Here is a 26,918-nt window from a genome sequence, read left to right as displayed (position 1 = left end):
CTCTCTCCTTCTGCAGCATCATCTGAGACCTGGCTTCCATCCAGGTCACAAGATGGCTGTCAAAAATTCCAAAGGTTACATGATTTCTTGTCCATATTCAGGAAAAAAAAGTATCTGCCACAGTGAAAGGAAGAAATCTACAGTTTCACAGTAACTGGCTTGGCATAGATCGTATGTCCAGCACTGCACCAGTGGCTGTGGCCAAATAGGATGGAGTATGTTGACTTAACTAAGTCATTACAGGCTTACTTCTTGGTACCAATGATTTCATAAACAGGTGGATATATGAAGGAATATCTCAGTAGTCTGAAGAAAAGGAAGAGATTAATGGATATTAGAGAGACATCCTTTTCTCCTTTGCTTTTCACTTCTTTTCTTTTCACAGCTATTTGTAAGGCCTCCTCAGACAGCCATTTTGCTTTTTTGCATTTCTTTTTCATGGGGATGGTCTTGATCCCTGTCTCCTGTACAATGTCACAAATCTCCACCCATAGTTCATCAGGCACTCTGTCTATCAGAACTAGTCCCTTAAATCTATTTCTCACTTCCACTGTATAATCATAAGGGATTTGATTTAGGTCATACCTGAATGGTCTAGTGGTTTTCCCCACTTTCTTCAATTTAAGTTTGAATTTGGCAATAAGGAGTTCATGATCTGAGCCACAGTCAGCTCCTGGTCTTGTTTTTGCTGACTGTATAGAGCTTCTCTATATTTGGCTGCAAAGAATATAATCAATCTGATTTCGGTATTGACCATCTGGTAATGTCCATGTGTGGAGTCTTCTCTTGTGTTGTTGGAAGAGGGTATTTGCTATGACCAGTGCATTCTCTTGGCAAAACTCCATTAGCCTTTGCCCTGCTTCATTCCATACTCCAAGGCCAAATTTGCCTGTTACCCCAGGTGTTTCTTGACTTCCTACTTTCGTATTCCAGTCCCCTATAATGAAAAGGACATCTTTTTCGGGTGGTAGTTCTAAATGGTCTTGTAGGTCTTCATAGAACTGTTCAACTTCAGCTTCTTCAGTGTTACTGGTTGGGGCATAGGCTTGGATTACTATGATATTGAATGGTTTGCCTTGGAAACAAACAGAGATCATTCTGTCATTTTTGAGATTGCATCCAAGTACTGCATTTCAGACTCTTTTGTTGACCATGATGGCTACTCCATTTCTTCTAAGGGATTCCTGCCCGCAGTAGTAGATATAATGGTCATCTGAGTTAAATTCACCTATTCCAGTCCATTTGAGTTCGCTGATTCCTAGAATGTCGACGTTCACTCTTGCCATCTCCTGTTTGACCACTTCCAATTTGTCTTAATTCATGGACCTAACATTCCAGGTTCCTATGCAATATTGCTCTTTACCGCATTGAACCTTGCTTCTATCACCGGTGCCATCCATAACTGGGTGTTGTTTTTGCTTTGGCTCCATCCCTTCATTCTTTCTGGAGTTATTTCTCCACTGATCTCCAGTAGCATATTGGGCACCTACTGACCTGGGGAGTTCATCTTTCAGTGTCCTACCTTTTTACCTTTTCATACTGTTTACGGGGTTCTCAAGGCAAGAATACTGAAATGGTTTGCCAATCCCTTCCCCAGTGGACCACATTCTGTCAGATCTCTCCACCATGACCCATCCATCTTGTGTGGCCCCACATGGCATGGCTTAGTTTCATTGAGTTAGACAAGGTTGTGGTCTGTGTGATCAGATTGGCTAGTTTTCTGTGATTACGGTTTCACTGTGTCTGCCCTCTGATGCCCTCTCGCAACACCTATCATCTTACTTGGGTTTCTCTTACCTTGGATGTGGGCTATCTCTTCATGGCTGCTCCAGCAAAGTGCAGCCACTGCTCCTACCTTGAACGTGGAGTAGCTCCTCTCAGCCCTCCTGAGCCTGTGCAGCCGCCACTCCTTGGACGTGGGATTGCTCTTCTCAGCCACCACCCTGACCTCTGCCGTGTGGTAGCTCGTCTCCACCGCCACCCCTGACCTTGGACGTGGAGTAGCTCCTCTCAGCCGCTCTTGTGCCGATGCAGAATGGCACTCTCAGTTGCCGCCCCTGACCTTGGGCAGGGGGTAGCTCCTCTCCGCCACACTTCTGAGAGGTCCATTGCAGCTGGAGAGCTTCTGATATCTCCTTCATATAAAGGAGAAAAGGAAAGATATAAGCATCTGAATGCAGAGCTCCAGAGAATAGCAAGGAGAGATAAGAAAGCCTTCCTCAGTGATCAATGCAAAGAAATAGAGGAAAACAACAGAATGGGAAAGACTAGAGATCTCTTCAAGAAAATTAGAGATACCAAGGGAACACTTCATGCAAAGATGGGCTCAATAAAGGACAGAAATAGTATGGACCTAACAGAAGCAGAACATATTAAGAAGAGGTGGCAAGAATACACAGAAGAACTGTACAAAAAGAGCTTCATGACCCAGATAATCACTATGGTGTGATCACTCACCTAGAGCCAGACATCCTGGAATGTGAAGTCAAGTGGGCTCTAGGAAGCATCACTACAAACAAAGCTAGTGGAGGTGATGGAATTCCAGTTGAGCTATTTCAAATCCTGAAAGATGATGCTGTGAAAGTGCTGCACTCAATATGCCAGCAAATTTGGAAAGCTCAGCAGTGGCCACAGGACTGGAGAAGTGTTGAGGTCCTTTAATGGACTGGAACCTGGTGGTCCGGAGTCAACAATAAGAAAGTAAAGGAGAAAAAGAGGCTGATATTCCTTGGTTTACGCAGAAAGCCAATAAAGCCCCTGGCATGGAGCTTGCTCTGTTCATGGAGGCCTCAGGCGCCCTCTTGATGGGGTGAAGGTGCAGAGCACCTTCTCGAGAGGGTCTCAGAAGCCCGGGCAGGAAAGTGAACTCAGAGGGCCTCTGTGCTGCAAAGAAATACCGTGAGAGAGAAAAAGAAAGACAAGGGGACCAGAGCTCTGATGGAGCAAAGGTGTTTTATTCAACATTGTGTAGGTATTTATACTGTCTTACAAGATAGTTATTTTCATCAGAGATAACATCAAAACTTACAAGTTATCAAGAAAACATGAGGTTATCCATATGAAAGAGAGAGTTGTAAATAACCACTTTTACCATATGGTTCATAAAAAGGAAGAGGGTACTTATCACTGTATAGAAAAACTAATGAAGGAAAGGCCTGGATTCCTCAGTCACGGGAGAGGCTTGCCTCTCCTCTTAATTCCTGAATATTCAGGAATTAATAAGGAACAGAGAATTCCTGACAGATCCAAAGCAGCACACAGGAAGCCTCCTGTTAAATGCTTCCTGACAGAAAAGGTCAGTTTTCATTCCAATCCCAAATAAAGGCAATGTCAAAGAATGCTCACACTACCACACAAGTGCACTCATCTCATACGCTAGTAAAGTAATGCTCAAAATTCTCCAAGCCAGGCTTCAGCAATACGTGAACCGTGAACTTCCAGATATTCAAGCTGGTTTTAGAAAAGGCAGAGGAACCAGAGATCAAATTGCCAACATCCGCTGGATCATGGAAAAAGCAAGAGAGTTCCAGAAAAACATCTACTTCTGCTTTATTGACTATGCCAAAGCCTTTGACTGTGTGGATCACAATAAACTGTGGAAAATTCTGAAAGAGATGGGAATACCAGACCACCTGACCGGCCTCTTGAGAAACCTATATGCAGGTCAGGAAGCAACAGTTAGAACTGAACATGGAACAACAGACTGGTTCCAAATAAGAAAAGGAGTACATGAAGGCTGTATATTGTCTCCCTGCTTATGTAACTTCTATGCAGAGTACATCATGAGAAACGCTGGGCTGGAAGAAGCACAAGCTGGAATCAAGATTCCTGGGTGAAATATCAATAACCTCAGATATGCAGATGACACCACCCTTATGGCAGAAAGTGAAGAGGAACTAAAAAGCCTCTTGATGAAAATGAAAGAGGAGAGTGAAAAAGTTGGCTTAAAGCTCAACATTCAGAAAACTAAGATGGTGGCATCTGGTCCCATCACTTCATGGGAAATAGTTGGGGAAACAGTGGAAACAGTGTCAGATTTTATTTTTTTGGGCTCCAAAATCACTGCAGATGGTGATTGCAGCCATGAAATTAAAAGACACTTACTCCTTGGAAGGAAAGTTATGACCAACCTAGATAGCATATTCAAAAGCAGAGATATTACCTTGCCAACAAAGGTCCGTCTAGTCAAGGATATGGTTTTTTCAGTGGTCATGTATGGATGTGAGAGTTGGACTGTGAAGAAAGCTGAGCTCCGAAGAATTGGTGCTTTTGAACTGTGGTGTTGGAGAAGACTCTTGAGAGTCCCTTGGACTTCAAGGAGATCCAACCAGTCCATCCTAAAGGAGATCAGTCCTGGGTGTTCATTGGAAGGACTGATGTTGAAGCTGAAACTCCAATACTTTGGCTACCTCATGCGAAGTGTTGACTCATTGGAAAAGACCCTGATGTTGTGAGGGATTGGGGGCAGGAGGAGAAGGGGACAACAGAGGATGAGATGGCTGGATGGCATCACTGACTCGATGGACATGAGTTTGAGTGAACTCTAGGAGTTGGTGATGGACAGGGAGGCCTGGCGTGCTGCGATTCATGGGGTCTCAAAGTGTCAGAAACGACTGAGGGACTGAACTGAACTGAACTGAATGGATATTGAACAGGCATTGCATAGACTAAAATGTGCCATACTGTTGCTATGTAACTATGCAGTACATACTGGATACAGTTTATTTAGAGTATTACAGAAAAGTGATAATGAAGCTCATGGAGTGTTATGGATTCAATTGTGTCTCACTCCTCCAAAATTATATGTTGAAGCCTTAACCCTCCAGTAACTCAGAATGTGATTGTGTTTGGAGATAAGGTCTTTAAAAAGATAATTAAGTGGGGCCATTAGGGCAGCTTCTGATCCAATATGACTGCTGCTGCTGCTAAGTCACTTCAGTCATGTCTGACTTTGTGCGATCCCATAGACGGCAGCCCACCAGGCTCCTCCGTCCCTGGGATTCTCCAGGCAAGAACACTGGAGTGGGTTGCCATTTCCTTCTCCAATGCATGAAAAGTGAAAAGTCAAAATGAAGTTGCTCAGTCGTGTCCGACTCTTAGCGACCCCATGGACTGCAGCCTACCAGGCTCCTCCGTCCATGGGATTCTCCAGGCAAGAGTACTGGAGTGGGGTGCCATTGCCTTCTCCGTCCAATATGACTAACGTCCTTATAGGAAGAGATTAGGACACAAACAACACAGATGTAGGGATAACCATGTAAATTCACAGGAAGGAGGTGTCCATCTGCAAACCAAGGAGTGAGGGGTCAGAATAAACAAATCCACTGACACCTTGAACTAGCCTGCAGAACTGTGAGAAAATATATTTCTGTCATTTCAGCCACCCAGTCTGTGGATTTTGTTACAGCAGCCCTAGAAAACTAAAGCATGAAAATAACATAATTTCCAAATTAATTAGACAACTATGTAGAACTTAACGGAAGTACAGTGATGGCATAGGTAACACAGAGCTCATTTAAGGCTCATTTACATGGTTTTCACTGAATTCAACTTTATTCTATCACATACAGCTTCCTGTGATACTCTCATGCAAGTAAATTCCTGTCAGGGTTTAAAAACCCTCAAATTTCGGCTTTTTTATACTCAGGCTTTTATATTACTGCTCTTTTATAATCACGCTTACATCATCTTCCTAGAAGACTTAATGTAAAAGTCTATATGTTTCTATTTAAAAGGTGGTTATAAATACTAGATATTTTGTCCCTTGAACAAAACTGAACAAGAGCATGTTTACATACTTATTCAGCAAGAGAAACTAAGGTCTGCCTAAAGAGGTCGCCCTAAAAAATACCCATGACTCAGCATCCCAGGGTTCTGGAAAGCCATTAGTCCCACTGTCTAACTCCAAAGACTGTTGTCATAAATCCTTCTCCTCAGCAGATGTTCACACTTCAACAATGTGACTGTTAGTAAACGTGAAGTGAGTATTGATATTTTGCAACAGTTGGAGAATGACAAATTCAAGGCCCTGCAAAATTCAGGGCCCTGCATCTATATAGATGCCATAAGAGTTAATACAGAGGCCTTTAGATGAGAAGAGGAAACAATTACAACATAAACCTATTAGCCCTTGAAAAAGTTGAAACTCACATCCTCTGCTTTCTTTCTCTTAATTTAGGATTGCTATACCAGACATGAACATTGGGCCATAAACTCAGCTGTGCTAGAACTGCAGATGTATGTATCTCTTTAGAGTTCATTTTAATTCCTATAATGATCTTCCATTCCACTGCCATGCTGGTTATACTCCATCTGCCCCATATCCAATCTCACCTCCTCCCCTGCTTGGTTCTGTGCCCCAGGATGCTAACCTCTATAAGCTGTATATCACACACTCCCTTGTTCTTGGGGCTTCCAGGTAGATTTGACCAATGGAATGAGAAAGCAGGTGATAGCCAATTCCCCACCCTCACTTCTTTGCTGTTGGGCAAAGCCCTCAGCAGGATACAGCAACCTTTTTCGATGTAGGGCAGAATACTGGTTTGTGGAGAAATCTATGAATTCCTAGGTAAAGTGATGTCAGACAGGCTGGAGCAAGGCATGTAGGAGAGAAATCTTTCCAAATGTTAACAGTCATTTTAGGGGACTTCCCTGGTGGACTTCAACCAAAACTGAAGATGATACATATTCCATTGGGCAACTCTAAATGTAAATGAACTCAGCCTGTGTAACCACTAGTGGTTCAGTGGTTGACTCTGCCTTCCAGTGCAAGGGGTGCAAATTCAACCCCCGGTTGGGGAAGTAAGATCTCACATCCCACAAGCTGTGGGGTGTAGCCAAAAGATTAAACAAAAAACTCAGTCATTTTAGCTCAATTGGTTCTTACTGGCTGAACATCAATCCTTATTCTTCTCCAATCCATGACCCTCCCTGTGGGAGTTAGTGTGAGGTTTCTGCTAGACTATCCTGTGGCCTAAATGAGGCACACTGACCTCACAGAATTACAACCCAATATTTTCAAAAAGAAAACAAAACTTTGATTCCATAGTATCAACAAACATCTTAACTACTATGAGCCTCAACTTCTTCAACCAAAAGTGAAGATGATACATATCCCATTGGATAACTCTAAAGGTAAATTAGCTTAGCATGTGTAATATGCTCAGTAGTATGAATGGCACCTAGTTTAAGGATAGTACTGGAGCAACCAGTACCAGTCTATGATCTAAATGAGGCAAAGTGAAATACATACATACATGTATGCTTTGAATTTATAATCAATATGAGCAAGTATATATACTTGATAAAGCAATACAAAAATCATTACTTTTCAAAATAATACGAAATATTTTCTTTTATTTTATTGCTTGGATTTACTTTTCCAATGGAAAAATCAGGATGGATCCATCCCCTGTTTGTTACAAGATAAAATTCTGTGACATTGTAATATCAACCTTACCCCAGCACAGTCCTGCCCACTCTCAACAGTTGCACTTTTACTGTGTTTTTCTCTCCTAAATCAGAAGAAAGTACTTTATTTTAGATTCTGAAAAGTTTTAAAATAAGCAAGGATAGTATTTTTACATTGAAATGAACCATCTGGTCATTTTATCCCATGCTAAAACTAACATCCAGAGTTACTGTAATGTTTATTTATTGGATTATTTATTCATGAAAATAATATCACAACTAATAAATTGCCATGAGTAGTCAGGAACTGCTTTCAACAATTTCTTTTCCTTTTTTATGCAATAAAATTATCTTTAAGAACTAGAATTTAAAAATGTCTATGAAAATTTGAACATTAGGAAATCTAGATACATACTTTAATTCTGCCACCAGTAATTTCATAATTGCCAACAATTCACTCAATTTCTTCACCAGCTAAATATATGATTGTGATAGGTGATCCTTAAGGAACACTTCAAATCAAATATTATATCTTGGTATTCCTGAAGTATTTTTAGCATAAAATAGCACCTAACAAGGAGAAGGCAATGGCACCCCACTCCAGTACTCTTGCCTGGAAAATCCCATGGATGGAGGAGCCTGGAAGGCTTCAGTCCATAGGGTCGCTGAAGGTCGGACACGACTGAGCAACTTCACTTTCACTTTTCACTTTCATGCATTGGAGAAGGAAATTGCAACCCACTCCAGTGTTCTCGCCTGGAGAATCCCAGGGATGGCGGAGCCTGGTGGGATGCCGTCTATGGGATCACACAGAGTTGGACACAACTGAAGCAACTTAGCAGCAGCAGCAGCAGCAGCAGCAGCACCTACCATACTTTCAACATATTCATATACTTGCTAGGGCTTTCCTGGTAGCTCAGCTGGTAAAGAATCCGCCTGCCATGCAGGAGACTTTGGTTTGATTCCTGGGTTGGGAAGATCCCTTGGAGAAGGAATAGGCTACCTACTCGGGTATTCTTGGGCTTTCCTGGTGGTCTTTCCTAGGTATATCTCCTAGTCCAATGCATAGAAATAGAAAGTTGGTAAAGTTGGTAAAGTATCCACCTATAATGCAGAAAACCTGGTTTCGATCCCTGTGTTGGAACGATCCCCTGGAGAAGGGAATGGCTACCAATCCAGGGTTGGGAAGATCCCCTGGAGAAGGGAAGGGCTACCAATCCAGGGTTGGGAAGATCCCCTGGAGAAGGGAATGGCTACCAATCCAGGGTTGGGAAGATCCCCTGGAGAAGGGAAGGGCTACCCACTCCAGTAGAATTCCTGGAGAATTCCATGGACAGAAGAACCTGGCAGGCTATTGTCCATGGGGTTACAAAGAGTCAGATACCACTGAGCAACTTTCACTTTCATACATTCAGCAATTATATCTTGAGCCATATGTGTTTAATAATCACAGCAAACCTACTTTGCAAATAAGAAATAAACTGTGATGTTAAGTCAGGATCTTACAGGTAGTTAGAGAAGAGTCATGGCTTGAAATGGTCATTTTGAATTCAAATTCTATTGTCCTGTAAATATTGCCTTCTTTTTATTATGATTTTCCAAGATACACTGAAAGCTTAAATGACTGAAAATAAAGTTTCACAAGTAATCAGTCAGCCAGGAATTAGATAAGCAGCAATTTTAGTAAATTTGAAACACTGATAGGTATTCAAAATGTGTCAGTTAAGAAATGTGGAGATATTCTTAATCCTTTTATAAATAAACTATGGATATAATTCTGCATTTACAGAGAACAGAAAAATAACAGCTTCAAGAAAGAACACCCTCTTTCTGCCTCAATGGAGCCAGAGATTGTTTTACTCTAAGCAAATACCAGGGGTGTGGCACCTGCTGCCTATTTTCCTGCTGTGCTTCTCAGGCAGGTGTTCTTTGTTGACTGCCTGTGGAATTCAATGGATGGTTGGCTCATAATCTGCAAATCATTGCTTACATATTTATTTTTATAGTCAGTAGACTGTTTTCTGGATAAATTATACCAGTTTCCTAAAATTTACATGAAAACAATGACTCTGCTTTCTACTGGTGGAAGTTTCAAAAAGACTCACAAGCTAGGAATGTTTGTAACTCTTCTATAAGTAGAAAAGACTAGGAAAAATAAGCTCAAATGAATACTTAAAAATTTAACACACTTCAGCTTAGTAAAGGGGAGTGACAATGGCCATTTCTATGGCTGTGTTGTGGGGATTAAAATAATTCTATAGACAAAACATTGTTTTCTTAAATGTGAGATGAAACTGCTCTTGGCTAACCATTAATCTCATTTATAAAGTCTTAAAAAATATCTTTCTGAAACAGTGATGACATTTTCTTTCATACTATGCAATGTTTTTCTACACAGAGTGCTGTAAAAAATAATCCTTGGGGATACAGAACTTGAACTTCAGTTCTATTTATTGATGCAAAAGCATCAGTAAATAGAAATGTCAGTAATTAGAATCAGTAAATAGAAATGACACATCATTTCTATTTGGATACAGTTTGATGTCAGTTCTTCTGAGTCATTGAAATTAAATCTCAAAGTACTTATTTCCCTGGATAATGCAATAGAAAAAAAAAAACCATCAACTGATTGATAAATTTTTACAGCCAATGCTATGGTATCAGGACCCCAGGCAATTAGACATTTCAAGCTCAGTATATCTACTATTTGCTGATGACATGGTCTTTTACGTACAAAGCCCTTGAGATTCCACAAAAAACTTAGAATAAATGAATTCAACAAAGTAGCAAGATACAAAATCAACACAAACAACTGAGTTTCATTTCTGTATACTATAAAGAATAATTTGAAAATGAAATAAAGAAAACAATTTCATTTACAATATCATCAAAAGGAATGAAATACCTAGGAATAAACCTAAACAGGGATATGAAAGATTTGTACATTGAAAATTACAAAACACTGCTGAAAGGAAGTAAAGAAGACACAAATAAATGAAAGACACTCTGTGTTCATGGACTGGAAGATTTAATATTGTTAAAATGTCCATAAGGTCTGAAGTGATTTTCCTATTCAATGCAATTTCTATACAAATCTCAACAATATTTATTTCACAGAAATAGAAAAATATCCTAAAATTCTGATGGAATCTCAATGGAACCTAAATAACCAAACAACCTTAAGAAAGAAGAACAAATTTGTAGGCATTATACTTCCTAATTTCCAAACATATTACAAATCTACAGTAATAAAACCAGCAGCATGATACTGTCATAAAGACAGACAAATAGACCAATAGACTAGAACAAAGATCCCAGTATCAACCTCCACATACATTATCAAATGATCTTCAGCCAGGGTGCTAAGACCACTCAATGGGGAAAAGACAGTCTCTTCAACAAATGGTGTTGGGTAATGGATATCCACATTCAAAAATGGAAAACGGACCTTTTTCTTACACTATATACAAAAGTTGAATCAAAGTAGATTATAGAACTAAACATAAGACTTATAATTATAAAACTAGAAGAAAACATTGGGAAGCTTCATGACATTAGACTTGGCAATGAGTTCTTGAATATGATACAAAAAGCACAAACAAAAAGAGCAAAAATAGACATTAATCTAAAACCTTTGTGCATCAATGGAAACAATCAACAGAGTAAATAAGAAACATCTAATGGGAGAAAATATTTACAAATCATATATCTGATAAAGGATTGATATCCAGAATATAGATAGAACTACAACTTGACAACAAAACATAACCCAATTAAAAATGGAACAGGACATTAATAGATATTTCTCAAAAGGGGATATTTTGTTGTTGTTGTTCAGTAGCTAAGTTGTGTCTGACCATTTGCAACCCCATGGACTGCACCAGGCCAGACTTCCTTGTTCTTCACTATCTCTCAGAGTTTGCTCAGATTCATGTCCATTGAATCAGTGATGCTATCTAACTATGTCATCCTCTGCCACTCCCTTCTCCTCAATCTTTCCCAGCATCAGGGTCTTTTCCAATGAGTTGGCTCTTCGCATCAGGTGGCAAAAGTATTGGAGCTTCAACTTCAGTATCAGTCTTTCAAATGAGTATTCGGGATTGATTTATTTTAGAATTAACTGGTTTGATCTCCTGGTGGTCCAAAGGACTCTCAAGAGTCTTCTCCAGCACCATAATTCAAAAGCATCAATTCTTTAGCGCTCAACCTTCTTTATGGTCCAGCTCTCATATCTGTACATGACTACTGGAAAAGTCCATACCTTTGACTATACGGACTTTTGTCAGCAGAGTGATGTCTCTGCTTTTGAATAGCAGAGTGATGTCTCTGCTTTTGAATACACCATCTAGGTTTGTCATAGCTTTCCTTCCAAGGAGCAAATGCCTTTTAATTTCATGGCTTCAGTCGCTGTCAGCAGTGATTTTGGAGCCCAAGAAAATAAAACATGTGTCTGCTTCCACTTTTTCCCCTTCAATTAATATTTACCATGAAGTGATGGGACCGGATGCCATGATCTTTGTTTCTCGAATGTTGAGTTTCAAGCCAGCTTTTTCACTCTCCTCTTTCACCTCCATCAAGAAACTCTTTAGTTCCTCCTCACACTCTGCCATTAGAATGGCATCATCTTCGTGTCTGAGGTTGTTGATGTTTCTCCTGGCAATCTTGATTCTAGCTTGTAATTCACCCAACCTGGCATTTCACATGATGTACTCTGCATAAAAGTTAAATAAACAGGGTGACAATATATAGCCTTGTTGTAGTCCTTTCCCAATTTTGGACCAGTCCGTTGTTCCATGTCTGGTTCTAACTGTTGCTTCTTGACCTGCATACAGGCTTCTCAGAAGACAGGTAAGGTGGTCTGGTATTCCCATCTCTTTCAGAATTTTCTACAGTTTGTTGTGATCCACAGTCAAAGGCTTTCATGAAGTCAATGAAGCAGAAGTAGATGCTTTTTTGGAATTTCTTTGCTTTCTCTATGATTCAACAAATGATGGCAATTTGATCTCTGGTTCCTCTGCCTTTTCTAAACCCAGCTTGTACATCCAGAAGTTCTCAATTCATGTACTGCTGAAGTCTAGTTTGAAGTATTTTGAGCATAACCTTGATAGCATTGAAATGAGTACAACCAGATGGTAGTTTTGGCATTTTTTGGCACTGCCCTTCTTTAGGACTGGAATGAAAAGTGACCTTTTTCAGTCCTGTGCTCACTGTTGAGTTTTCCAAATTTGCTGATATATTGAGTGCAGCAGTTTAATAGTGTCATCTTTTAGGATTTCAAATAGCTTAGCAGGAATTTCATCACCTCCACTAGCTTTGTTATGTTTCCTAAGGCCCACCTGACTTCACACTACAGAATGTCTCACTCTAGGTGAATGACCACATCATTATGGTTATCCTGTTCATTAGGACCTTTTTGTATAGTTCTGTGTATTCTTAATCTCTTCTACTTTTATTAGGTCCTGACTGTTTCTGTCCTTTATCATGCCCATTCTTGCATGAAATGGTCCCTTGATAACTCTAATTTTCTTGAAGAGATCTCTTGTCCTTCTCATTCTATTGTTTTCTTCTATTTCTTTGCACTGTTCATTTAAGAAGGCCTTTTTATCTCTCCTTGCTATTCTCTGAAACTCTGCATTCAGTTGTATATATTTTTCCATTTCTCCCCTGCCTTTCACTTCTCTTCTTTCCTCAGCTATTTGTAAAGCCTCCTCAGACAACCACTTTTCCTGCTTGCATTTCTTTTTCTCTGGGATGATTTACTGCCTCCTGTATAATGCTATGAACCTCTGTCTGCAGTTCTTCAGGCACTCTATGAGATCTAATCCCTTGAATCTATTTGTCACCTTCACTGTATAATCATATGAGATTTGATTTAGGTCATGTCTGAATGGCCTAGTGGTTTTCCCTTTTTTCTTCAGTTTAGCCCTGAATTTTGCAATAAGGAGCTCATAATTAGCTCCAGGTCTTCTTTTGTCTGACTGTATAGAGCTTATCCATCTTCAGATGCAAAGGTGCATATATAAATGGCCAAGTATGAAAAGATGATAAACATCACTAATCATTCAGGAAATAGAAATTAAAACCACAATGAGATATCACTCCACATTTCTTTACTATCAAAAAGGTAGAAATAACATGTGTTGGAGAGGATGTGGAGAAAATGGAACCCTTGCAGATTGTTGTGGGATTGCAAAATGGTGGAACTGCCATAAAAACCAGAATGGAGGTTTCTCAAAAAATTAAAACTATAACTACCATATGATTCAGAAATCTCCCTTCTGGGTATATATCCAAAAGACTTGATAGCAAGGTATCAAAAAGATATTTGCACCCAAATGTTCATTGCAACATGATTCACAGGAGCCCAGAGATGGAAGAAACCTAATGTTTGTTGAGAAATACACAGATAAATAAAATGTAGTATATACATACACTGGAATATTATTGAGTCTTAGAAAGAAGGAAATTTTGTCACATGCTACAACGTAGATGAACTTTGAGGATACAATGCTAAGTGAATTAATCCAGTCCCCAAAATATAAGTACTGTATATTTAACTTAAATGAAACATCTAAGTAGTCAAATTCATAGAAACAGAAAATAATGGTTTCCAGGGGCCAGGGGAAAGCAGGAAAGGGGAGCTGCTGATTAATGGGCATAGAGTTTGAGATTTACAAGATGAAAAAGTCTGGAGATCTGTTTCACAATAAAGTGAATATACTTAATGCTAGTGAACTGTGTCTTAAAAATGGCTAGGATGGTAAATTTATGTTATGTGTTTTTTTACTGCAATTAAAATAATTATAACTAGATTAGTTCAACAAGAATATTGTCAATTTTATTTGTTCTCTTAAAAGAGAATATACAGTTGACTCAAACAACATGGGAGTTAGGGGTGCTTAGCCTCGCAGTCCAAAATCCACATATACCTTTACAGTTGGCACTCTGTATTCATGGTTCTGTATCCCTGGATTCAACCAACCATGATGGATTGTGTAGTGCTGTAGTGTGCACTTATTGAAAAAAATCCATGTATAAGTGGACCTTGACTGTTCAAATTTGTGTAGTTCAAGGGTCAACTGTAGTTCCTACTAACATTTAACAAGTTTCTCCTACAGCACTCACCTAGCCTGTGAAATATATATTTTAGAGCACTGATCTGAGGAAATGTACTTTCAAACAAAGACTGAATGGTAATTACCTTCAGTCTATACAGCAGAACCACAACAATACTCATAGTGATTATTTGGCTGTCAGTAGCACCAAAAGTAATATTTAAGATCAAATTCCATATAATTTCAGCCATCTTAAGAGAAAGAATATTGGAGTGTGGCCATCTTTGTCTTTATGAAATATACTTAAAATTTAAATCCGTGTGGAATGATCATTACAAATAAGGCTACTAATCTTATTCATGTTGCTGCTGCTAAGTCACTTCAGTCGGGTCCGACTCTGTGCGACCCCATAGACGGCAGCCCACCAGGCTCCCCCGTCCCTGGGATTCTCCAGGCAAGAACACTGGAGTGGGTTGCCATTTCCTTCTCCAATGCATGAAAGTGGAAAGTGAAAGTGAAGTCGCTCAGTCGTGTCCGACCCTCAGCGACCCCATGGACTGCAGCCTACCAGGCTCCTCCATCCATGGGATTTTCCAGGCAAAAGTACTGGAGTGGGGTAGGTTTGCTTTTCACATCGTGACAAAAAATAAGCCCTTCCTACATACAGGACCATTTTCCTAGGTCAGAAGACTCTACCTGCCAAATTGCCAGTAAACAAAATACGATTCTGTCATTGAACTATTTCATATTTTAGCTCTTTGGATCCAAGTTTCTTGGAAGAAATTAGTGTAGTTCAGGGATTCATTTCTTTTATTACAACCGTAGGGATAAAATAAACTCCAGAAGCTTTTTGTTTTTGTTGTTAAATGTCTCTTAGCAACATTTTGTGCAATGAAGAGTTTTCTCTTTTAAAAATACTGCTTATAAATGTGCATCTAACCTTTTACCTATGGTAGAAATGTTAGAGTCATCCTTCACATTTTCCTTTTCCTTAGAAAAAAATCACCATGATTTGCTTATTTTATCAAATAATGTAAACAAATCTATTCTTTTGTTATCAACAGCCAGTGTTGAGCTTATTAAGAATGTAAACTCTGGAACAACTTATCCTGGGTTTATTCCAAGCTCATCTAACTCTTAAATCTGATCTTCAACAAAGTACTTAAGCTTTCTCCATTGTGGTTTCCTAAAAATGCACATAATAATAATTTCCGTTCATATGATATTTGTATTAAATGACTTATTACACTAAAAATTATATATTTGGCACATTTGTTGTTGTTGTTTAGTTGCTAAAGTGTCCGACTCTTTTGTGATCCTATGGACCTCTCAGGCTCCTCTGTCCACGGGATTCCTCAGGCAAGAATACTGGAGTGGGTTGCTATTTCCTCCTGGGATCTTCTTGACCCAGTAATCGAACTTACATCTCCTGCTTGGCAGGCAGATTCTTTACCACTGCATCACCAGGCTGACATCTAAATAATGTTAACTTTTATCAGTATTATCTCTGTTACCATTGTCATAGTTTCAACTCCTGTGGTCTCATCACTGGAGAGCTATAACAATCACTGAATTGGTCCACTTCAATTCCATTCTCCAAATACCATCTAGAGTGACCAATCTAGAGTACAAATCTGACCACATCACTTCTACACTTAAAATCCATCCACAGTTTTCTACCACTGACAAGACTGAAAGACAAAAGGTCCTCATATGGCAAAGAAGAGCCTCCATGATTGGATGCCATGTTATCTCTTCAGCTTTATATGATGCCTTATAGCCTCTCACATGACACTTCCCAGGATATGGCATGTTGTATTGTACCTTCATACAAGTGAAACCATGCTGTGCCCACCTGCATTTCTTTGACTGAGAGTTTTCTCTGACCATCAAAGCCCATTTTCTCACCTGTATGTCAGGCAGAAAGTGCTGGGAAATCAACACCTCCCAGGAGAAAACTTTAATCAATGACTAACAGAAGCTGGTGCATAAAAACTCACACTCCCATCATCCTCTAGTAATCACTTAGGAATAACTCTGAAATGCATAGTCCATACTGTCCTTCAGAATTCTCCAGCAGGATGAAACTCAAGCTACCCATAGCAAATACTTGAAAGCAAACTTTTTATTAAGATCATCTCCTCACCATCTTGGGGCTTCCCTTGTAGCTCAGTCAGTAAAGAATCTGCCTGCAATGCAGGGGACCCGGGTTCGATCCCTGGGTCAGAAAGATCCCCTGGAGAAGGAAATGGCAACCTGCTCCAGTATTCTTGCCTGGAGAATACCATGGACAGAGAAGCCTGGTGGGCTTCAGTCCATGGGGTTGCAAGAGTTAGACACGACTGAGTGACTAAAACATCACCACTACCACCTCACCATCTTACTTCCTCACTGGTGTGTCCTGGTGTCACCTGCCAAATAAACCACTCCTTCTCAAATCCCACTGTTGGGATCTGATTTGGTGGATCACAAATTATGACCTTGGTAATTAACGTTACCTGCAGCTATAGCCAGATATCTCATAACTAAACACATTTTTTTTTCACTTTTGTGAAGTCTAATGAAGACTGGTCAGACCTTCTCCATATTGTTGCCACACCATCCAGACCACACAGGCTAGGTCAGCAGGAAAAGCAGGATGAAAGAGGCACCCCCACTCTTGACTGCCTTAGCTAAGTGGAGACTTACACTACTTTCACGCATTGTCCATTTACCAGAACCTGTCTACAGCCTAACTTAATTACAAAGCAGATTATAAATTATAGATGGGATAATTGGTGAGTTCTCACCATTTCTCCCCTACTCAGTTTCTCATTGTTCTACAAAGTACATCATGGTTCAACACTTCAATCCTCTGATATTAGATCAGAGATATTTCCCATGTGATATCTTAATGCTTTTTATAAATGCCTATTCATTATACCAATGTAATTTATGTTTATGTTGGTTAGGCTGAACTACCACCCAGTGAGATCCTTGAATATAGAGATAATACTTTGCTTTTCTTTACTCCAACCTCTTAATAGAAAATAAGCTTCTCTTTGTCAAGGAACTTATCATCAGTATTTTAAAAGTTTCCAATTTTTGATAATCAAATTCCATAAACTTTTAAGTATAAAAAGTTCCATAAGCTTTTAAGTATTCCATAGTTGTTGAAATAGAAATTAATGTCTAGGGAGAAATCAGAAAGAAGTTAAGGGTAGTGTATTCTCCATGTCTCTGTCACATTACTTGTCAATTTCCTGGTATATTCAGAGAAAGTGAGAAGAAATCTAACATTAAAATAGAGAATAAACTGAGTGGTTTTTACCTCTAGTTTTCAGACTATCAATTTGAAAAATGGTTGTCCACATTTTATACTAATAACTATGTTAATATTTTGCTGATTTCTAGTAGACACAGATGAAAGTATAATTGGATATTTTCCCGTGACATATTAAAATATTGTTTATCTCTAATTTTTACAAAAAATTATCAAGTTAAACTTATTACCACAGTTACCTCTTTCTTTGTAGGATATAATCTTTTGGCAGGGGATCAAAATGAAACTATATATTTCATATTTACATATGAAATACATAAAAGAGAAAAACAATATACAGATAGGGAAGGAGAGCATCTGTGAAGTGGCTTTTATTTGAAGCAATATGACAGACTTGAGACCTTGAACATTCCTTCTAAGGAAAATAAGAAAAAGTAGCATAGAATATAAACATCTTTTTTAAATGTTACCACTGATCTAGCAAGAAATAAAGAATAGACAAAAGACAAAAAAGGTAAAATGAAATGAAAATAGAATTCCCAAGATGTAAGAGAAATAAAGGTAAGATTTATCCTCAGGGCATCTGTAAACCTTGATGACCTTGAACAGAGCATTCTCTGCTGCTATGAAAGTCACAGGGACAGGAGCAGAGCCTAAGGCTTGCCCAAGGCTGGAGTCTAATACAACTCTCAGGTTAAAGCTAGGATCCAGAAAGGACAGATGTTCCACATAATGGTAATGAGAAATAAACCTGGCACACCAAAGGGACAACAAGTAAAGTTGCCTGTGTTGACATTCACCTTGTATGCAGGGGCAATACAATCTGCCCTGAGAATATTTAACAAAAGCACTCCTCACATATGTCTGTAGCCCAAATTCACATAACCAGAAACTTCAAGAGAAGCCTTTAAGATAGGCTCTGAACCCCTAGATTACTGGCAGAATAAAAAAAATCCTTCTTGGGGGAAACAACTGTAACCCAGTCCTCAAATAATTCCCAAAAATAACAATCTAAGGGACATGAGATCACAGAAAAAAAAAAAAAATACAAAAGCCACAGAAACTAGTTACCATAATTAAGAGGCAGAACCCAGTGTGCAAAGAATTCCAATATTGGAATTCTTACAACCGGAATGTAGAATAACTATGGTTGTATATTTCAAAATTGGGCTTCCCTGTAGCTCAGATGGTAAATAATCTGCCTCCAATGCAAGAGACCTGAGTTAGATCCCTGGGTCAGGAAGATCCCCTAGAGAAGGGAATTGCAACCCACTCCAGTATTCTTGCCTGGAGAATTCCATGGACAGAGGAGCTTGGGAGGCTACAGTCCATGGGATAGCAAAGAATTGGACATGACTGAGAAACTAACACTCTTATATATTTCAAAACATGAAATATAGGTTTAAAATTTTAAATAAGAAATAAAGAAAAATAAAAAATAAGAATGCAGATCTAAAATAGAATCAAGAGATTTGTAGAAATGAAAACTAAAATAATTAAAATCAAAATTTTGATGGTGAGTTAAACAACAAATTAAACAGCTTAAGAGAAAAGAAGAAATGCAAGATGGATCCATAAGAATTCTCCTGAAAGCAGCTCAGAGAGACAAAGAGTTGGAAAATGTGTAAGAGACTAAATAAAGTATGCATGTATAAGTAGCTTGAATAAATACCAAAAGAAATAGGGTATTATATCTAAAATAGTGAGCAAAATTTGCTTAGTCGTGTCCGACTCTTTGCGACCCCATGGATTATACAGTCCACAAAATTCTCCAGGCCAGAATACTGGAGTGGGTAGCCTTTCCCTTCTCCAGGGGATCTTCCCAACCCGGGAATCGAACTCCGGGAGTTGGTGATGGACAGGGAGGCCTGGTGTGCTGTGATTCATGGGGTCGCAAAGAGTCGGACACGACTGAGCGACTGAACTGAACTGAACTCAATCTCTGAACTGTACACAGGTTGTTTCTTCTGTCAGGTTCCTTCCTGCAGATATTTTAACACTTTCTCCATCTCCCTGAAGTCACCTTACAAATATTACTTTTTTCACTGAGGCCTTCAACACTGTATCCATAACTCATTCTTTATCCCTTTTCCCTACTTAATTTTTCTCTAAATCATTTCATGCCATCTAAAACATTATTTATTTTATAATCTCTCTCACTTCACTAGAATGTAAACTCCTGGAGCATGTAACCTTTACTCTGCTTTATTTATTGTCATATGGTTAGTGACTAGAGCAGTTCCTGGTATTTTGTGACAAATAATGGTTGGATGAGTAAAGAATGAAAGAATCTGGAGATTTAAAAGTATTTTTTAATATAATCTTTAAGTCAGAAAAAATCATAATAAAATTATAAAATATTTCAATCTATATGACAAAATTACACATACCTAATTTGCAGAATATAGCTGAAGTGGTACTTAGAGGAACTTTATAGCCTTCAGTATGTTTATTCAAAAAGATGAATCATTTAAAAATAATTAACCAGGCATCCAACCTAAGAATAAAAAAAGAATGACATAATAAACCTCCCCAAAACAGTGAGGAATACATAATAAAGATTATAAATAAATAAAATAGGAAAAGAGAGGCCAACAAATCCCTACAAAACAATTATTTGAAAAGACTAATTACTTGCACAGATCTCTGATCATATTAATAAATAAAACAAAATAGAGGAGGCAATATTAGGAGTGAAAGAGATGACACAATTACAGATACAATTACACTGTAGAGTGATTAAAAAGATAAAACCATGTTCTGAATAATTTTGTTAACAAATTTAAAATATTAGGTGAAATGGGAAAAAAAAGTTTTTAGAAAAATGTAACCTATCTAAACTGGTTCAATTAGACAAACAGAAACCCATGAAATACAAAATCAATAGTTTAAGTTATCCTATCAGAAAACACACTAGAACCAAATGGCTTTGTAGGGAAGTTGCAGAAAATGTGAAATAACAAAGAATTCCAATAATCAAATTTTCCAGTAGAGGAAAAGAAGGAATATTTCCTCCAATTTATTTGGTGATAGCATAATAACCTTAATAGCAACTTTTAAATAGTGTATTAAAAAGTTATAGAACTGGGCTCATTGGAGAAATAGCTGATTCTAGGACTGGGGTCGAAAATGTACACAATAAACCATTTAATGCCAGAAAGAAAGTGTTTGAAAAAACAATGAAACAAAACAAAATAGTTCAATGGTTTGGGTATGCCAAAGGAACACAGAAGCCAGCATTTGAGTAACAAAATAAATAACATAGTATTGAATTATAACTCAAAATATAAAATAAGTATACATGAGTCCACAGTGATATTAATAAATAAATAATTAGTGAATTCCTTGGTGGTCCAGTAGTTAGGACTTGGCACTTACAATGCTGTGGGCCCGGTTTCAATCCCTTGTTGCAGTAACTAAGATCCTGCAAGCTGCAGGGTGTGGCAGAAAAAAAAAAAAAAAGAAAAGTTAAGGGAGAAGAAAAAATCTTTTGTGCAGAATTCCAAATAATTTATGTAAGTCTTCCTCCTTTAAGGAGGGAGAGCGTAAGTCTCCACTCCTTAACTGTGGACTTGCATAATAACTTCCTTCCAAAGAGAACTCTATGAAAAGTTATAGGAACAATTCACGAATGAACATGGACATACTACTCATCAACAAACTAACAACAATCTAAATATAGTCTTGTTAAAAAAAATCGTCATTACCAAATTGGTATTATCCCAAGAGTTATTTTAATATTACTAAAAATGCTAATAAAATTTACTACATTAAGAGACTATAGGAGAGAAAAATGGTCATACAAATAGATCAACAAAACACATTTGATAAAATTCAGCATCCTTTCCTAATAAGGATTTTCCGAGAACTAGAAATAAAAGGAAATCACTAACCTCTTCCGTGGTAGCTCAGTCGGTAAAGAATCTGCCTGCAGTGCAAGAGACACAGGTTCAATCCCTGGGTCAGGAAGATCCCTTGGAGAAGGAAACAGCAACCCAATCCAGTATTCTTGCCTGGAAAATTTCATGGACAGAGGAGCCTGTTGGGCTACAGTCCATGGGATCACAAGAGTCAGACATGACTTAGTGACTAAACCACCAACCATAATTAACTATGGAAGGCAGATCAGCAATTGCTAAGGCCTAGGTGACAGGGGTAGGGGTGGGGTTGGGGTGAGGAGGGATTGACTGCAAAAGAAACATGAAGGAACATATTGGAGTGATGGAAGTGTTTTATATCACAATAATGGTAGAGGTTACACTAATATCTGCATTAGTCAAAAGTCAGATCAGTGTTTTCATGTTCTTTGGATAAATACTCACAAGTGGGATAGTTGGAGATAGATGCATGCCTATGTTCATTGCAGCATTGTTTACAAGAGCCAAGATATGGAAACAACTTAAGTGCACGTCAACAGACGAATGCATAAAGAAGATATGCTGTATATACACAATGGAATACTTCTCAGCAATAAAAAAGATGAAATATTGTCATTTGCAACAATGTGAATAGACCGTGAGGGTATTATGCTATATGAAATGTCCGATGGAGAAGACAAATAGTGTGATTTCACTCATATGTGAAACATAAAACAACAACAACAACAAAAAATGAACAAAGCAAATGTATAGCTATAGAGAACACAGGAGTAATTACCAGAGGGGAAGAGGGAGAGTGTAAAATGCGTAAAGTGGGTCAGCTCTAGTGAAGAGGGGAAACTAAATTTTTGGTGGTGAGCACACCACAGTTTATATAGAAGTAGAAATATAATGTGGTACACATGAAATATATAATGTTATACACCAATGTTACCTCAATAAAAATAAATTTTAAAAATCATCAAACTGCACATTTAAAATTGGTGAATTTTACTTTGTGCATATTTTACTTCAATAAAGCTGACAAAACTAGAACAGGAACTATCAACTTGATAAAGGACATCTACAAGAACAACAACTTACAAAAATTATAAAACTTCTTGTGTGTTAACTCTTATTTTGTCTCCTGCTTCAGCAACCACTTCCATGCTGCTTCTAATGAGTTTGTTCACAGTTACTTTCAGAAGTAACTTCTCCTGGGGCTGCATCCTCTACCTGTCCCTTTCTGGAAGGGGCTGGCCAGGGTTACATGCATGATCCCACTTGTACTTATACATGTAAAATGTAAAAATACAGAGAAACTAACACTAAAGTTGAGTTCATCTTGGCCAATAGTGCAAAAAAAAAGAAAAAGATATATCAATCAGTGCTTTCTTACTTCTTCCCACAGCTGAACACTTTTGATGTGTTTTTCCCAGGTTGCCTCAGAAATTTCAAGCATTCATGAAGAGATGGAGCAGTAGAAAATATATTTCGTTTTTAGTTTGCAAATGGGACCCCGTTCACAAAGGGCAAAGAGAGACTGAAGGAACTGACCAATCCATACTGGTAGGCGGCTGCAAGATGAGCAGATCTCTGCATTCAACCACCAGAATCTTAGAAGTCTATACCGAAGCCTTAACAGGGTTTAGTCACATATACCATCCAAATGATCTCAACGACACATTACTGTCTCAAGGCTGTCTCCTTGAAACAGCTCCTAATGTGGGAACAGTGGGCGTAAGACCAAGGACACTAGGAGTCGGTGAGGAGTCTTTCATTGAACCGGGTCCAGCTTGCAGGTCAACCAGTAACCATGTCTGGGTTTTAATGCATACATTAATGCACTGCTGGTAAAAGTACAAATCCAATAAAAGTAAACAAGTGCATACTCAACCCACAGTTCCACTCCTTAGCACATTACACTTGCACATAGGTCTTAAGCAGTGCTTACAGAATGTTCTGAGCACTATTCTTAAAGTCAAAATATGAAGCAGTCCAAGTGGTACTCCACAGAAGAACAAATATTCATTCATTGTATAAATATGCAGTGGAATATTATGCCAGGGAAAAAAACGAAAGAATAGCAGCTACATGCATTGGCATTCATGCAGTTCAAAAAAAAAGTCACAGAAAAAGACATGCTGTAGGATTTTATTCATATAGCACTAAATGTGATAAAGCTAAATACTAGATTATTTGTGTGGTAAAAATATAAAGTAAAAGAAAGAGGATAATATAAATTTTTGGACCATGGTATTTAGGCTGAAGAAAGGAAGAGGAGATCAGTAAGGAGCATACATGGGGCTCTGAGTTGCTACTATTCAATTCTAAATATGTGTTGTTGTTGTTCAGTCTCTAAGTCATGTCCAGCTCTTCGAGACTTCATGGATGGCAGCATGCCAGGGTTCCCTGTCCTTCACTATCTCCTGGAGTTTGCTCAGATTGATGTCCATTGAGCTGGTGATGCTATCTAACCAAGAAGAAGTCACCTTCTTTTTCTCTTTCCTTCAATCTTTCCCAGCATCGGGGTCTTTTCCAGTGAGTCGGTTCTTCACATCAGGTGGCCAAAGTACTGGAGCTTCAGCATCAGTCCTTCCAACTAGTATCCAGGGCTGATTTACTTTAAGATTGACTGGTTTATTTATTTATTTATTTACTCTAAATACGGTGTCAGGTAATTTGCTACTGGTTAAATTGAAATACCTCCCTTTTGCAAATATGCTATATTTCATAATAAAAAATGTGACTATGAAGAAAAATAGTTTTACAGTTGGTACTTTGCTCAGAGGTAGACTGTAAGATGTAGACCTGCTTCTCTAGAGTACAGGAAATAGTTTACAATATTTATGGTCATTTGGACAAAACCCCTTCTAGGGACCTAGTTAAACTGAGCTCCAATATCTCTCCTCACCTCACCCATGCTCAGTAGTGTCTCCACAAAGTTAGAATAATGTACACAAACTCAATGGAAACTGAAAAATATGTTTTTAGCTGAGAAATAATCCATGAACTTTAGGCCATGGAAGAGCCTATGAAAGCTCTTAGCCTTAGTTGGTTATCCATTTTACATATAGCTGTGTGTACATGTCAATCCCCAGAGAAGGCAATGGCACCCCACTCCAGTACTCTTGCCTGGAAAATCCCATGGATGGAGGAGCCTGGAAGGCTGCAGTCCATGGGGTCGCTGAGGGTCGGACACGACTGAGCGACTTCCCTTTCACTTTTCAGTTTCATGCATTGGAGAAGGAAATGGCAACCCACTCCAGTGTTCTTGCCTGGAGAATCCCAGGGACGGGGAAGCTTGGTGGGCTGCCGTCTATGGGGTCACACAGAGTCGGACACGACTGAAGTGACTTAGCAATAGCAATTAGCGACATGTCAATCCCACACTCCCTAACTATCCCGTCCCCCTAACCTTCCTCCTGTGGTAACCATAAGTTCATGTTCTCAAAGTCTGTGAGTCTGTTAATGTTTTATAACTAAGTTCATGTGTGTCATTGCTTTTTAGATTCTGCATATAAGTATATAAGGGGTATCATAATGATATTTGTCACTCTCTGACTTACTTCACTCAGTATGACAATCTCTAGGTCCATCCATGTTGCTGAAAATGGCATTATTTCTTTCTTTTTAAAGGAAACCCTTCTACACTGTTTGTGGGAATGTAAATTGGTACAGCCACTAAGGAGAACAGTATGGGGGCTTCTTTAAAAAAATAAAAATAGAGCTACCATATGATTCTGCAATCTCACTCATGGGTATATATCTGGAGAAAAACATGGTCTGAAAGGATTCATGGACCCCAGTATTCATTGCAGCACTGTTTTCAATAGTCAACACATGGAAGCAACCCCTTTGTCCATCAATAGAGGAATGGATAAAGATGTGGTACATATGTACAATGGAATGTTCCTTAGCTTAGCTTTTTAACTACATATCCTCATCATTTTTGTGATGCAGAAAACAAGTAACCTGGATGGAACTGAGTGTAAATATTGGTCCAACTGCAATATCAGAACAATAAAGTTAATATTACAACTATAAAGAATTTTTCTAGGATATGTACCTCTTAAGTGAAATTAGAGTGAGCTGAGGTTACTCTGTTCATGGGGCTCTCAAGGCAAGAATACTGAAGTGGTTTGCCATTCCCTTCTCCAGTGGACCACATTCTGTCAGACCTCTCCACCTTGACCGTCTGTCTTGGGTGGCCCCATACAGCATGGCTTAGTTTGGTTGAGTTAGACAAGGCTGTGATCCATGTGATCAGATTGGCTACTTGTCTGTGACTGTAGTTTCAGTCTGTCTGCCCCCTGATCCCCTCTCTCAGTGCCTACCATCTTACCTGGGTTTCTCTTACCTTGGACACGGGGTCTCTCTTCATGACTGCTCCTTACCTCCGATGCAGGGTAGCTCCTCTGGGCCATGCTCATGCCCGTCGCAGCCGCTGCGCTTCTGCACCATCGCAGCTGCCATGGCACGTGTAATCACGATGGTATGATCATTCACCTAGAGCCAGACATCCTGGAATATGAAGTCAAGTGGGCCTTAGGAAGCATCACTATGAACAAAGCTAGTGGAGGTGATAGAATTCCAGTTGAGCTATTTCAAATCCTGAAAGATGACACTATGAAAGTGCTGCACTCAATATGCCAGCAAATTTGGAAAACTCAGCAGTGGCCACAGGACTGGAAAAGGTCAGTTTTCATTCCAATCCCAAAGAAAGGCAATGCCAAAGAATGCTCAAACTACCACACAATTGCACTCATCTCACACGCTAGTAAAGTAACGCTCAAAATTCTCCAAGCCAGGCGTCAGCAATATGTGAACCGTGAACTTCCAGATGTTCAAGCTGGTTTTAGAAAAGGCAGAGGAACCAGAGATCAAATTGCCAACATCCGCTGGATCATGGAAAAAGCAAGAGAGTTCCAGAAAAACATCTATTCCTGCTTTATTGACTATGCCAAAGCCTTTGACTGTGTGGATCACAATAAACTGTGGAAAATTCTGAAAGACATGGGCATACCAGACCACCTGACTTGTCTCTTGAGAAATCTGAATGCAGGTCAGGAAGCAACAATTAGAACTGGACATGGAACAACAAACTGGTTCCAAATAGGAAAAGGAGTATGTCAAGGTTGTATATTGTCACCCTGCTTATTTAACTGCTATGCAGAGCACATCATGAGAAACGCTGGGCTGGAAGAAGCACAAGCTGGAATCAAGATTGCTGGGAGAAATACCAATAACCTCAGATATGCAGATGACACCACCCTTATGGCAGAAAGTGAAGAACTAAAGAACCTCTTGATGAAAGTAAAAGAGGAGAGTGAA

At 38.9% G+C, this 26,918-nt stretch overlaps 1 long non-coding RNA gene across 1 annotated transcript; it reads right to left on the bottom strand.

Moving 5' to 3' along the window:
• Nucleotides 1–419: 419 nt before the first annotated feature.
• Nucleotides 420–26,110, bottom strand: LOC147340103 (uncharacterized). The gene is made up of 5 exons (XR_015159040.1): nt 25,982–26,110; nt 21,621–21,740; nt 21,106–21,158; nt 20,118–20,224; nt 420–2,135 (listed from the first exon to the last, which is right to left on the bottom strand). It is a non-coding gene; the product is annotated as an uncharacterized LOC147340103 (long non-coding RNA).
• Between the last annotated feature and the right edge of the window lie 808 nt (nt 26,111–26,918).

Source organism: Bos grunniens, chromosome X (genome assembly GCF_055505025.1).
Source record: "Bos grunniens cultivar Pamir isolate PY7600 chromosome X, Bosgru_T2T1.0, whole genome shotgun sequence".
Classification (NCBI taxonomy): Eukaryota; Metazoa; Chordata; class Mammalia; order Artiodactyla; family Bovidae; genus Bos; species Bos grunniens.
This window is presented reverse-complemented; position numbering and strand designations above follow the sequence as displayed.